General features: G+C 40.8%; 1 long non-coding RNA gene across 5 annotated transcripts in view; it reads right to left on the bottom strand.

Moving 5' to 3' along the window:
• LOC141507504 (uncharacterized) overlaps positions 1-14,803 on the bottom strand; it is a 46,819-nt gene that overhangs the window by 18,381 nt on the left and 13,635 nt on the right. For 2 of the 5 annotated variants that reach the window (XR_012474175.1, XR_012474171.1), the window contains 2 exons: positions 12,886-13,186; positions 9,961-11,793 (listed from right to left, as the gene is read on the bottom strand). This is a non-coding gene — a long non-coding RNA (uncharacterized LOC141507504). The other 3 variants (XR_012474172.1, XR_012474174.1, XR_012474173.1) reach the window with 3 other exon arrangements.

Genomic DNA, 14,803 nt, shown 5'->3' with positions numbered 1-14,803 from the left:
CATCAGGATGCTTCAAAGGCTTCTATTCTGCTGAAGGCTCATTTTGCCCAAAAGGATGACACTCAGTTTTGTAGGGCAAATTATTTTTTGTTGTAAGCCTTTGTCTTTTGTCTTTCAGAATATTATATTCCAAGGACCTCTCTCCTTCTGTAATAATCACTGAAACCTAGGGGCAGCCAGTGACTCAGTTGTTAGAAGGTAGGACTTGTAATTAGGAAGTTCTGCATCCAAATCCAGCCCTAAACACATAACAGCTGTGTGACTCTGGGTAAGTTAAGTTACTGCTGACTGCCTCAGTTTCCATCTACCTCAGAGGGTTGTTCTGGGAATCAAATGAAATCATAGTTATAAAGCACCTGGCACATGACAATTGCATGGTCCCTCCCTTTCCCTTTCCAGATGACAACCATTTTTTTCTTGGACTAGGAAGCTCTTCGAGTGTTTTCAGTTTGTGATTTTATTCATGGGTAGCTGGTAGACTTTACTTTGTTCTCTGGTTTCAACCAAAGATCTGGGCAGTATTGCTTTATTAATTCTTGAAATTTAGTACACAAGTTTTTTGTTTGGTGATGATTTTCAGGGAGTCTGATTCTTAAATGATCTTTATTTTCCAGGTCAGTTGTTTTTGATTATAAATACCTTTCATGTTTTTCTAGGGTTTTATTTATTAATGTATAAAAATATTTATTTATTCTCATTTTATACAAATAATGTTTTTTATACATTAATAAAAATATTTTTGTTTATGAGTAAACAAAATACCCCTCCCCACCAAAATATAGACTCACTTGAGCAATAAAGTAAAGGGGAATGAAAAAAATTAAAATAAAAAAATAATAGTAATAATTGTAGGTATGGCCAGGTGGTACAATGGACAGAGCACCAGCCCTGGAGCCAGGAGCACCTGAGCCCATATCTGACCCCATACATCCAACAATCACCCAGCCACGTGATATGCAAGCTACCCCAACCCCACTTCCCTGCAAAAACCAAAAAAAGAAAAAAAAGAAAAAGAAAAAAAGATCCAAAATAAAATAAAATAGTAATAATAGTAGGGGTGGCTGGGGCAGACAGAGCATTGGCCCTTGAGCCAGGAGCACCCGGGTCCAAATCTGGCCTCAGACACCCAATGATCACCCTGTTATGTGGCGCCAGGCAGTCCACCAGCCCCATTTGCCCTGCACCCCCCCCAAATAATAATAACAATAAAAAATGTGCTTCAATCTTTGTTCCAACACCAACAACTCTGTCATGGGTAGATCACATTCTTTATGATAAGTCCATCACAAAAGTTACTTCCATATTTTTCCACCATTGCCATTGCTGATCATAACTCCCTCCTTTCTTATTTCTCCACTACCATGCACTATATTTTCTCTCTCCCTTCACTCTGACTCTTCTGTAGGGTAGCTGAGTGGCGCAGCAGACAGATCCCTGGTCCTGGGGCCAAGAGGCCCTGAGCCCCCCTACCACCCCTTAGGCCCAGCATCCACCTGGCCCTATGGTCCTGGACAGGCCATCCAATCCCAGCCCCTTGCAAGAAGTAAAAAATAAAATGTGTTATATCTTACCACTCTTCCCCCATGGCCCATCCTCTCCTCCATCACACACATCACTGCCCTTCCCCCTGCCCCCCCCTTCTTACTCCAGATGTCTATACCCCATTGAGTATATTTGCTGTTCCCTCTCCTAACCACCTCTGATGAAAGCAAAGATTCCCTCATTCCCCCTTGTCTTCCCCCCTTCCATATCATTGCAATAGCTCATTGTAATAAAGAAAAATCTTATTGTATGAAATATCTTGGCCTATTCCCCCTCTCCTTTTTTTCTTTCTCCCATTACATTTCCCTTTTTTCTATTGACTCCATTTTTATACCATATTTTATCTTCAAATTCAGCTTTCTCCTGTGCTTCAATTATAAAAGCTCCTTCTACCTGCTCTGTTAACTGAGAAGGTTCATATGAGTATTATCAGTGTCATTTTTCTATGCAGGAATACATTCAGTTCATTATCATTAAGTCCCTCATATTTTCCCCTTCTCCTCCAATCTCCATGCTTCACCTGAGTCCTGTATCTGAAGATCAAACCTTCTGTTCAGCTCTGGCCATTCCAACTGGAACATTTGAAATTCCCCTGGTTCATTGAAAGTCCATCTTTTTCCCTGGAAGAGGACATTCAGCCTTGCTGGGCAGTTCATTCTTGGCTGCATTCTAAGCTCTTTTGCCTTCTGGTATATTATATTCCAAGCCCAACGAGCTTCCAATGTAGTTGCTGCTAAGTCCTGTGTGATCCTGACTGCAGCTCCATGATATTTGAATTGTGTCCTTCTGGTTGCTTGTAATATTTTCTCTTTGACTTGGGAGTTCTGGAACTTGGCTATGATATTCCTAGGGGTTGGTTTTTTGGGATCTCTTTCTCGGGGGAATCGGTGGATTCTCTCCATTTCTATTTTGCCCTCTGCTTCTAGGATATCAGGGCAATTTTCCTGTAGTAATTCTTTGAAAGTGATCTCAAGGCTCTTTTCCTGATCATGACTTTCAGGTATTCCAATAATTTTTAAATTATCTTTCCTAAGTCTGTTTTCCATATCAGTTGTTTCTTCAATGAGATATTTCACATTTTCTTCTAATTTTTCATTTTTTTGGTTTTGAAGTATTGATTCCTGATTTCTGGTAAATTCATTAATCTCCCTGAATTCTATTCTTTGTCTGAAGGATTTGTACTCCTCAGAGAGTTTTCTTATCTCTTTTTCCATCTGGTCAATTTTGCTTTTTAAAGCATTCTTCTCCTCAATAACTTTTTGAACTGTTTTATCCATTTGACCTAAGCTGGTTTTTAGCATGCTGTTTTCTTCATCATTTTTTTGGATTTCCTTGACTAAGCTGCTGACTTCATTTTCATGTTTTTCCTGCATCTCTCTCATTTCTTTTCCCAGTTTTTTTTCTAACTCCCTCATTTGATTTTCAAAGTCTTTTTTGAGCTCTGTCATAGCCTGATCCCAGGTTCTGTTTTTCTTGGAGTCTTTAGATGCAGGAGCTTGTGTTTCCTCATCTTCAGACTGAGTATATTGATCCTTCTTGGGATCATAGATAATGTATTTCTCAATGGTGTTCCTCTTTTTTCTCTGCTTGCTCATTTTCCCAGCCTAAGCCTTATTTTGGGGTGCTTCCTGAGCTGTTGGGGCACTCCCACAAGGGTCTCAGTATGTGAGGCTCTGTCCTCCCTCCTGGTCTGTGAATGACCATAAGCGCCCCCCTCTGCCACGGGGCTGAGGTGGGGGGGCCCTGCTGTTCTATGGGGGGGCCTAGACTGCGATCAGGATCTGAATGTGGTCAGAGCCCCAGAGTCCTGTTCCAATGGCAGAGGACAGAGCTCTGCAGTCTCTCTTCACTCCCCTCCCTCAGCTCAATGGGCTCATGCCCTGGGGGCTCCTACTTCCGGGCTCTGCCTGCTTATGTTTCTGGGATCTGGAATGCAGTGGCCATGCTGGTGGTATACCCTGAGGGCAGAGGTCCCCTGCTGTTCCCCCAATTTGTGCCCAGTGCTCCCTGGGGCGTAGCTCAGGAAACTCCCCCACTGCTGTGAGCTGTGGCTCCCAGCGCCCTGTGGCTGCCCCCGGGAGGCCTCTGGCAGGCCACTCCTCCAACCCCAGGGAGCAGAGCCTTTCTGCTCTTTTTCAGGTTACCTTGAGTAGGAAAACTGCCTCATTGGGTCCCTCTGTGGGTTCTGTCTCTTGAAAATTTAGTTAAAGTCCTTAGTTTTGAAGATTTATGAGAGAGCACCTAAGACACTATCCACTCTTGTTGCCATCTTGGCTCCACCCCCTTTTCCTCCTTTTTTTTTTAAAAAACATTGTTCTAATATTTCTTATTTTCCTAATACAGTCATTGAGTTCTGATTGCTACATTCTATTTTTCAGTAGCCTCCTTTTTCCCCTCTTCCCCTCCTCCTCCAAGATTTGGGTAAGATATTCTGACTTCCGTACTAAGATATTTGCTTTTCTTCCAATTTTTTCCTCAGTAGTTCCAATCTCAGTTTTTAAATCTCTTTGCTTTCTTTACAGTCATTCTTAGGGTCCTTGTAGCCTAGCAGTTCTTCTCTCTAAGGTGCTACTTGTACTGTGATGAAATTACTTTTATTCTGTGTTAATCTTCTGATCCTTTCTTGGTCCATAGTATTTCTTTTTTCTAGTCACTGTTTTTTTATTTGCTCCAATCTCCAGCCTCAGTTTCTACATAGTATTATGTTAAGGTCAGACTTTACCTCATCCTGCATTCTTGGTTGGGACAATGTTCTGGGCTGGGCCTGAATGATTCAGTCCAGTCCCCTAGTGATTTAGGTTGGATATTGGAATAAAAGGAGACATGTAACCAAAGAAGATTTACTTACAGGAAGAAAACTATCTTAACCCTACAAAGAAGAGAATTAGGATTGTGGTCCCACTACAGATGAGTAATACTCTTTATTTCCTCAGAATTTGAACTGACACTGAAGTAGCTGAGATCAGACCCAGCCATCCATCAAAATCCCAGACTTCTGCCAATTCTTCTGATGACCCAGTGTGGGTGTTGGTTTTGGCCCTTCTCTGTTCTCCACCTCTTCTTTCTCTGGGGTTGATTCTGTCCCTTCCTGTGGACCTGATGGGCCTTGTTCTCATGCCCTCCTAAGAAGGCCCCAGCAATGTACAATTTATTGCTGAACTGGCCTTTTCTCCCTCCATGGTTGTAAGAGCTACAATTGAGGAGTATCCTGCTCGGACCTGTTTCCATGTAGTGACCGATAGGAGCTGTAGATCATATTGGCTCCTATCTTGACTTTCCAGAGCTAGCCTGGGCATCCACATGCCTTACTTGGGATGCCTAAAGATTTCAGGATGTTTATTGTAGTTCATCCTATTTCTTCTTCCAACTCTGCTGATCTGAGCAGTTTTACATAGTAAGACTGGTAAGAAACTGCACTTAGAAATTGTATTTAGACTATGGAAATGATAAAATACTACTCAGATACATCAAATTTTCAAAAAAATAAGCCATTCCCCAATTGACAAATGGTTAAAGGATATGCAAAGACAATTTACAGAGGAGGAAATCAAAGTGATTCATAGTCATGCAAATTAAAGCATCTCTGAGGTACCACCTTACACCTCTTAGACTGGCCAATATGACCAGAAAGGATAATGATCAATGTTGGAAGGGATGTGGGAAATCTGGGACACTAATGCATTGTTGGTGGAGCTGTGAACTCATCCAACCTTTCTGGAGAGCAATTTGGCATTATGCCCAAAGGGAAACAAAAATGTACACACTCTTTGATCCAGCAAAACTTCTACTGGGTCTATACCCTGAAGAGATTATGGGAAAAAAGGTATAAACATCACTTGTATAAAAATATTCAAAGCAGCTCTGTGTGTGGTGGCAAAAAACTGGAAATTAGGTGAATATCCTTCAAATGGGGAATGGCTTAACAAACTGTGGTATATGTATGTGATGGAACACTATTGTTCTATTAGAAACCAGGAGGGACGGGAATTCAGGGAAGCCTGGAGGGATTTGCATGAACTGATGCTGAGAGAGATGAGCAGAACCAAAAAAACACTGTACACCCTAACAGCAACATGGGGGTGATGATCAACCTTGATGGACTTGCTCATTCCATCAGTGCCACAATCAGGGACAATTTTGGGCTGTCTGCAATGGAGAATATCATCTATATCCAGAGAAAGAACTGTGGAGTTTGAACAAAGACTAAAGACTATTACCTTCAATTTAGAAAAAAAAAGTTATCTTATTATGTAATTTTTGCTATCCCTTATAATTTATTCTTCATCCTTAAGGATATGATTTCTCTTTCATCACATTTAACTGAGATCAATGTATACCATGGAAACAATGTAAAGACTAACAGACTACCTTCTGGGGGGGGGGGGCAAGAATAGGGGGAAAAATTGTAAAACTCAACATAAATAAAATCTTTCTTTAAAAAAAATACTACTAGGGGGTGGCTAGGTGGTGCAGTAGATAGAGCACTGGCCCTGGAGTCAGGAGTACCTGAGTTCAAATCCGGCCTCAGACACTTAATAATTACCTAGCTGTGTGCAAGTCGCTTAACCCCATTGCCTTGTGCAAAAAAAAAAAAATACTACTGAGATACTAAAAATAGAGAAATATACGTCTCTAGCTCCCCTAGTATGGAATCTCTCCTCTCAGTGACTCTTCCCCTTTCCATAGAATACAGTTGTTTAATTTATTGTGGCTTTATGGCTTATTAAACACAGCAAAAAGAAAAGACAATCAAGTGTTCCTCATGGTGGGACTAACTCTCTTCTTAGACCTTTGACTAACCTCTTTCAGATGCCTGGAGAAGGACTTGAAGGACCCCTGCCTCCAGACCAAGGAAAGAGAATAAAGCAGACATTTAGATGCATCAGGTCCCAGCTCTCTGGCTCAGAGTTTAAAGAGGAAGGCAAAAGCAGCATGAGCCAGGGTGATGGATTTCCTGTTCCCTGATTCACCACTTCTCTGGGTTTCAAGACAACTGATAGTTTCCTCTCTGAGGGCTCCCTTTTGATCTACTGCCCCTATTTCTACTTTCTAAGCTAACCCCAATTGTTTCAAGTAGGCACCCTGATTGCCACCATCTCCAATGATTTCAACTTTTTTTTTTCCTACCCTGAGTATACCAGATTGAGGTATAGTTGACAGTCAAAGGTGAACTGGTAAATGTTTAATAACCAGCTCTCCAAAATAAAAACTCTATGTATATTTAATTTGAATTATTAACTCAATTTTGAAAACTATAAAAACATAGTTTTCAATATCCTTTAAATTTGAAACTATACATATACTTTTTTTGTTGGTTTTTGCAAAGCAATGGGATTAAGTGACTTGCCTAAGGTCACACAGCCAGATAATTAAGTTTTTGAGGCTGGATTTGAACTCAGTTCCTCCTGACTCCAGGACCAGTGCTCTATCTACCATGCCATCTAACTTCCCCTCAAACTATATATTTAAGTTTAAATTTTAAGTTTAATCTGAATCATTAACATTTTCAGTCATTTTTAAATTCAGACATTAGGTGTCAAACACAAGATCCTCAGTCACTTGCCTAGAGCTAGAATAAAACATAATTAGGAAATATTAAACAAAATAAATAAAAATACAATAGACAATGTTAATGTCTGTGTGATATCCTAAGTGAATATGACAGGGCAGTCTAAAGGATCTACAAAACAAATTGTAGCTTTTGCCAAATTTCTGAGGTATAAATGCTCACATAGAAAATTTTACCCATTTTTTGAGAGCCAGCTGATATAAGGCCCAGCATACTGACCAGCTATTAACATGATTGGGCTTGTCTCTACCAGAGTCTATTGCCATCAGCCAGCAGCTCTACACTGCAGCATCCTCTTTGAAACTTCAAATGAGGAAAGCCTGTTTAAGGCTAAAGGAAGGAAACAGGTAAGGTTCCAAACAGTGATCCTGATCCATGAGGGTGAGAAGCTCACTGGAGAAGGATGTGTTAACCATTATTTCCCTTTAGCTAAAAATGAAACAACAAAGTTAGTTTTATAAATGAAGTTTAATTCTCTAGGATCTTACCAGAACCCATGGGTGGATGGCATTCTAGTGAACACCAACAACCAAAGAAACTGAATAATCTATTTTTATAGAATTTTGACAAAAGAATATAAAATTTTGGTGGTCAACCAATCAGGTTACACATTTGTACATAAAGGTGTCATTGATTACTTTATGATTCTCCAACCCATTCACAAAGTCTGTTCTATGTCAGAACTGACAAAGATCAAATTAGCCCAGGACTACTGTCTCCTCTTCTGACATGATATTTTATGTGTTTTTAGATATGATATAGACATATAAAACATTGGAGTTTCTCCCTTTCCAAAAGGTCATAAGTACAAGAATTTATTCAAGTCTCCATGTAAATAACAAACCAGATTCCTGCCTTCTCATGATGGTCCTTAACTGATTATTTACATAGCTTCTGCAGTAAAATTGCAGACGCAATTAGAGGGGCATTAGGCAGTTTCACACAGAAAGAGCCTCCCTTCAGATTTATAAATAGAGACAGAGACCTTGAGAGGGGCAGAAGTGAATATCCCAAACTTACAGACCTCAATTAGAGGTTATAGGACAACTCATGTTCAGAAATATATTAATTCTAATTTAAAGAATATCAGATTCAACAGATGGCATCCTGGTGGTGGAATAGGAAAAATGAGAGGTTCACAGTTTCATTGACCGTAGGTGAAGTGTATATTTTATTTGGTGTTATAAGTTCAGAAAATTTTAAAGCCCGTTAAAGCTTCAACTCCAGTGATCTTATTACCTTTCTTTAGAGATATAATTGTGTGGTCACACCTTTCAATCTAATAAATACCCATTAGATCTTTGAGGTCTAATGAGAAATTTGAGAAAATTTCACTTCCTAATGATAATCCTGCCCTTCCAATTTTGTCCCATACTCACTCATACAAAAACCTGCTTTTGTCCTTTCTATCTAGGACCCCAGCCCCTCCACATTCCCAAGAGTAAGAACATTTGCCCTCTGCAGCTTAGTGTTCTTTTGAAACCAGGCAGACACGGACTCATTTCCTGCTGCTCATGCCTCTACTACCTTGATGAACTGGCACAAATCACTCAGTTTCCCTAAACCTCAGTTTCCTCATCTGTAACATGTGGACAATACTAGTAATTGAATGTCAATTGTATAAGTAAATCAAGATGATGTGAACTTAGAAGCTCTATGTAAATTTTATTAGCTGTTATTTCTCATAGTTCCCTATTCCACTCTCACAACTCACCCCCAAGTTTTGGTTTATAGTGGATAGAACCCTGGACCTGAAGTTAGGAAGAATAGAGTTCAAATTTGATCTAAGATAGTTAGTGGCTGTATGACCTTCAGAAAGTCACTTAACTTCTGTTTGCCTTAAAGCACTGGAGAAGGAAATGGCAAACCACTCCAGTATCTTTGCCAAGAAAAGTCTATTTAGGGTCACAAATAGTTGGACACAACTAAATAAGTGAACAACAAAACCAATTAAGTGACTAACCCAGCTGCCATCCTGGTGGACTTTCTTGCCTCCCTGAATCTGGTCAGTCTGGAGGGGTGTTTCTTCAATCCTAGATAACCCCATCTATTTCTCTGCTTCAGAACATTGTAGGAGAAAGCCATGAAATCAAGCTATATATCTATTGTGCACAGCCTTATCTGTGCCCTTAAAGCTGTTAGTAATCTTTCTCTTCTTATGATTACCTAGTTCATTCACTACAGAACTGATTGTCCCAAGCGTCATTCACTCTCCTTCCATTATATCCTCTTTCCTTATAAATTTATTATATTTCAGTTGGCAATATAGTCTTATTAACTTGGTAAAATAGACTCAGCTCTATACAGACAAAGAAGGATCCAAGAGGCAGAGGTGAGGAGAAAAAGCATTCTAGCATATGCAAAGGTATGAAGACAAGACAATGAAATACTATGTATGAGAAACAACAAAGTCAATTTGACTGGATTGGAGTGTAAATAGTCGATTGAATACTGGATTTGGAGGCAAGGAGACCTGCATACAAATCTTGGCTCAGACATTTCACTAAGTGTATGAGCCTGGGCAGTTTTTCCATTTGTCAGTAGAGGGGGCTGGGCTTGCTGTCCTAGAATGTCCCTTACAGCTTCAAAGTTAGGATCTTGCGATAAGAGAGAATCTGAAGTCCAGAAACAGATTGGAGTCAGACTATGAAGGGATGCAGATGCCAAAAGAAAGGAGTTTGTCTTAAATGCAAAAGACAGCTACAGTGATTAAGATAACAGCATTAGGCTTGGATTCAGAAAGACTCATCTTCATGAGATCAAATTCAGCTTCAGAGTCACTGATTGCTCCTAGGCAAGTCACTTAACCGTATTTGTCTTGATTTCCTTATCTGTCAGATGAGCTGGAAAAGAAAATGGCAAATGATTCCAATATCTCTGCCAAGAAAATCTCAAATAGAGTTACTTAGAATTGGACATTACTGAAATGACTCACTATTACAAGGAAGATGAATTGGAGAAGAGACAGACTTGAGCCAGGAAGATCAATTAGAAGGCTATTATAATACCCCAGCTAAGTGGTGATGGTCTAATTTGTGTGTGTGTGTGTGGGGGGGGTGGTGTTGATTATTAAAGATTTAGAGATTAAACACAGAAAATTTAAGGCCACTGTGAAATGGTGAAGGAATTTGCATGCTCTTTGGGAATTTAAAACTGTTGAGGATTCTATTATAGCAAAATATTACAAATATGTAGATTAAAACACCTAGAAAAGGAATACTCACCTTAAGAATAGACTAGGTGAAATTTGAGTGAAAGAGAGAGAGAGAGAGAGAGAGAGAGAGAGAGAGAGAGAGAGAGAGAGAAAGAGAAAGAGAAGAAGGGTAGGCAGCCATGAGGTTTGTTCATGTGGCCTGGGGAAGCCCATGGTGCTCCAAGTGGCCTAACAAAGAGGATTAGAAAAACCCATCTTGCCAGAGTTGAAGAAACAGAAGAGGAAAAAGAGGAGAAAATGCAGTAGCTGTGGTACTTCCTGCTAAATAAATACTCTTCTGTGGTAGTTTGGGCATGAGGCATCGCTGGGGGAATGGTCTTACACTTTGGGCCAGGTATCTACCAATGGCAAGCTATGTACTGGCTTTTCCTGTACCAAGGTGCTCTACCCCCCAAGTTTGACATATTATTTCCTGTCATGCCAGTGTCTATGGCCAAGGTTAGGTGAAGGGGAAAATGGGGTACAAGATACAAACCAACAGGGTCAAGGGGCAAAGGACACAATGAACAATCTCAGGGTAAACAACCTTCCACAATTAACAAGATTTTAACATCATTAAAGCTACATTCATAATTTTCTACATCATTTCCCTGCATCATTAGGACACAAATGAAATGACTCAACAACACTATTACAAGGAAGATGGATTGGAGAAGAGACAGGCATGAGGCAGGAACACTAATTAGAAGGCTATTAAAATACCCCAGCTAAGTGGTGAGGGAGGTCTAATATATGTGTGTATGTGGGGGGGGGGAGGGTATGGGTGTTGCTGTATGAGTAGAGAGAGGGGGAACATAATGTGTATTAAAACAACAAAACTCCAATTGACTACAACTTTCCTCTCTCAAACCCTGGGTGTAGGCTTTGCTCTGAGGCTGTTATCTTACACCTGAACTCATAGGAGCCCTTTGAACACTTCCCTAAATTCAAGGCATGTTGAGAGTCCACTCCAAACCCCAGCTCATGAACTTTCCTAGCCATGTGTTTCCTTACCAGCTAAACAGGAAACACATCAGTTCAAAGCAAATACTATTTATTAAACACTGTAGCAACATCTATTCTTACAGAGCTACCACCAGCCACCCTAGTGGGAGAGGGGGCAGAAGTATGCAGGGAACACAGATGGGGCTAGGGAAGATGCTTGGAGCGACACAGATGGAGGGGACGTGCATGTCCAGAGCTGGTCGTACCTCCGATATAGAACAGCTCACACAGCCTCTGCAGGTGGATGCATCCTGATGAGGACACAAGCTGGAGACTCCCACTGTACCTGTCGGGGCCTGTCTCAGCCAGGTGGGTGACTGAGCTGGTGCTCTCTGGTGCCATCTGCTGGTCTTTACCCGCTGCTCAGCCTCTTGGGGTCCTTTGGTGCTCTGCTGCTCAGCCTCTTGGGGTCCTTTGGTGCTCTGCTGCTTTGTCTGGTCTTGCCCCTGTTACTGTACAGCCTCCCCCGTAGGAAGAACTCAGCCTGCAGAATCAAAGAGAAAATTCTGTTTGGCCTTTAAAACAACTGGATCCCCTCCTCCCTCTATGTACTGTGTAATTCAGTAATACCAGTCTCCTTCTGTTCCTTGAACAAGACTGAGCCTTTTCACTCAGTCTCCCATGCCTAGAATACCATCTCTCCTCACCTCTCCCTTCTAGCTTCCCTGGCTTCCTTACACTTATTAAAATCTTATCTTCTTCAAGATACCTTTCCCAGTCCCCTTCACACTACTGATTTCTTCCTGATTATCTACAATTTCTCCTATAAAGAACTATTCTGTACATAGTTGTTTGCATATTCTGTCCCTCATTAGACTTGAATTCCTTTAGAGCAGGTTAACTTTGTTTTTCTCTGTATCCCCAATGCTTAGCAGCGTCTGGCACATAGAAGATGCTTATTGACTTAACTTTCCTAACCAATCTTCCCTTCAAAAACTATCAACACATGAAGGTGAGATTACCAGGGTTGCTCCTTCCTGCCCTAGAGAGGGAAGGAAGAGAAACATCAAGGGATCAAGGGAATCTGGAAGAGTAAAGGTAAGAAGACAGATTGAGACAGGGTCAAGTGAGGACTGTTACCCTGGGCGAGACTTCCTAGATTTGAAGAGAATGTACTGCTAGGAAAGAGTAGGAGTCAGCCACAAGCAGACTGTCAGATTACATGAGGAGTAGCCTGGGCCAAGAGAAAGAAAACTAGCCAGGAACCTGGAGACTCTGTCACTAACTGGCTATGATCTTAGTTGTAGCTTCTCTGTGTCTGTTTCTTTATTTGGAAAAGATGGTTAAACTAGATAGTCTATAAGATTCCTCTCAGTTCTAGCCCTTTAAGATCCATGATGCCTAGTCCTTTCACAGGCTCACAGACTTGGACAAAATGTCGGTTCTTCTGAAATACACTTGTAATCTTATTATGTCTCACATTAAACCCTGTACTTCTGCCCATAGCAAAAATAAGCTAAAACATGGGGTTTCTTATCATTCATATATTTTGAGCTGGTGCTTAGGTATGATTCTGGATTGATAGAGATGATGATGATTCCACACTGTTGATTGGAATACATGGTATATTGTATACCTGCATAAGTTGTGGCACAAGAGCTTTGGAGAGGAGAGATATGCTTCATCCCTTCTTCAAGAGAAAGAAAGGTGTTTCCAGGGAGACCCATGGAGAAAAAGAGGCTCTGGAAAGCCATTGATGTGCAGGGGCTAGTCAGCTCCCATCCTTATTCCTGATATCCAAACCACCTCCCTAGAAACTTTGTGGTATTTCCCCTTGAAAAGTATTAGATGCTCTCTTTTTGTTGAATTGAGTTATCTTGCTCCCAACAGAAGCAGGATGGTAGCTGAGGGTGGTGGAGGTGGGCAGCAAAGATTACCTGTAGAAAGGGAAATTTAAGATGAGAATAGAAAAATTTGAATTTTTTTTTTTTTTAGGATTTTGCAAGTCAAGGTTAAGTGGCTTGCCCAAGGCCACACAGCTAGGTAATTATTAAGTGTCTGAGGTCACATTTGAACTAAGGTACTCCTGACTCCGGGGCCCATGCTCTATCCATTGCGCCACCTAGCTGCCCCTAAGAATATGAATTCTAAAGAGAGCATGTTAGGTATTGTATTTCAGGTAATAGAGAGATAGAAAATACAATGTGTGGGAGAAAGCCAATTGGACTGGACCATCAGAAATGTGAAGGTAAATAAGTGATAAGTCCAGAAAGGCAGAGAGGATCTTTATTTTTTTTACTATTTATTTTTGAAAGATTTTATTTTGAATTTTACAATTCCCCCCCAATTTTGCTTCCCTCCCCCTCACAGAAGGCAGTCTGTTAGTCTTTGCATTATTTCCATTGTATGCATTGATCTAAGTTGAATGTGATGAGAGAGAAATCATATCCTTAAGGAAGAAACATAGAGTATGAGCTATAGCAGAATTACATAATAAGATAGCATTTTTTAAAAATTAAAGGTAATAGTCTTTGATCTTTGTTCAAACTTCACAATTCTTTCTCAGGATACAGATGGCATTCTTTGTTGCAGATACCCCAAAATTGTGCTTATTGTTGCCCTGTTGGTATGAGCAATCATCGCCCCCATGTTGCTGTTAGGGTATACAATGTTCTTCTGGGTCTGCTCATCTCACTCAGCATGTTCATGCAAATCCCTGCAGGCTTCCCTGAATTCCCATCCCTCCTAGTTCCTAATAGAACAATAGTGTTCCATGATATACTTATACCACAGTTTATTAAGCCATTCCCCGATTGATGGACATTCCCTCAGTTTCCAATCCTCTGCCACCACAAACAGAGCTACTATGAATATTTTTGTACAGGTGATGCTTTTACCCTTTTTCATAATCTCTTCAGGGTATAGACCCAAGTAGTGGTATTGCTGGATCAAGGGGTATGTACATTTTTGTTGCCTTTTGGGCATAATGCCAAATTGCTCTCCAGAAAGGTTGGATAAGTTCACAGCTCCACCAACAGTGTATTAGTATCCTAGATTTCCCACATCCCTTCCAACATTGATCAGTGTCCTTTCTGGTCATATTGGCCAGTCTGAGAGGTGTGAGGTGGTAATTTAATTTGTATTAGAGAGGATCTAAATTGAGAAGGACTTTAAATGCCAACTGGACTCTATCTTTAAAATTGGAGGCTATTGGAAGGGGGGGGTACCCTAGTGCTTTAGAAGGATCCCTGATCTCACTGAGGGCAGGGACTGTCTTCTGCCTCTTCTTGCATCCTCAGTGCTTTTACACAATAGCTGGCACATAGTAGGTGCTTAATAAATGTTTGTTGAATTTTTTTTGCAAGGCAGTAGGGTTAAGTGACTTGCCCACAGTCACACAACTAGGTATGTGTCTGAGGCCCTATTTGTACTGAGGTCCTCCTGACTCCAGGGACGGTGCTCTATTCACTGTACCACTTAGCTGCCCCTGATTTGAGTGACTATACCTAATGCCAGCTGTGTGGAAGATGAACTGGAGTGGGAAGGACTTTGAA

This window comes from Macrotis lagotis, chromosome 1 (assembly GCF_037893015.1).
Source record: "Macrotis lagotis isolate mMagLag1 chromosome 1, bilby.v1.9.chrom.fasta, whole genome shotgun sequence".
Lineage (NCBI taxonomy): Eukaryota > Metazoa > Chordata > Mammalia > Peramelemorphia > Peramelidae > Macrotis > Macrotis lagotis.
The sequence above is the reverse complement of the archived record's forward strand: the minus strand, read 5'-3'. Positions and strand labels throughout refer to the sequence as shown.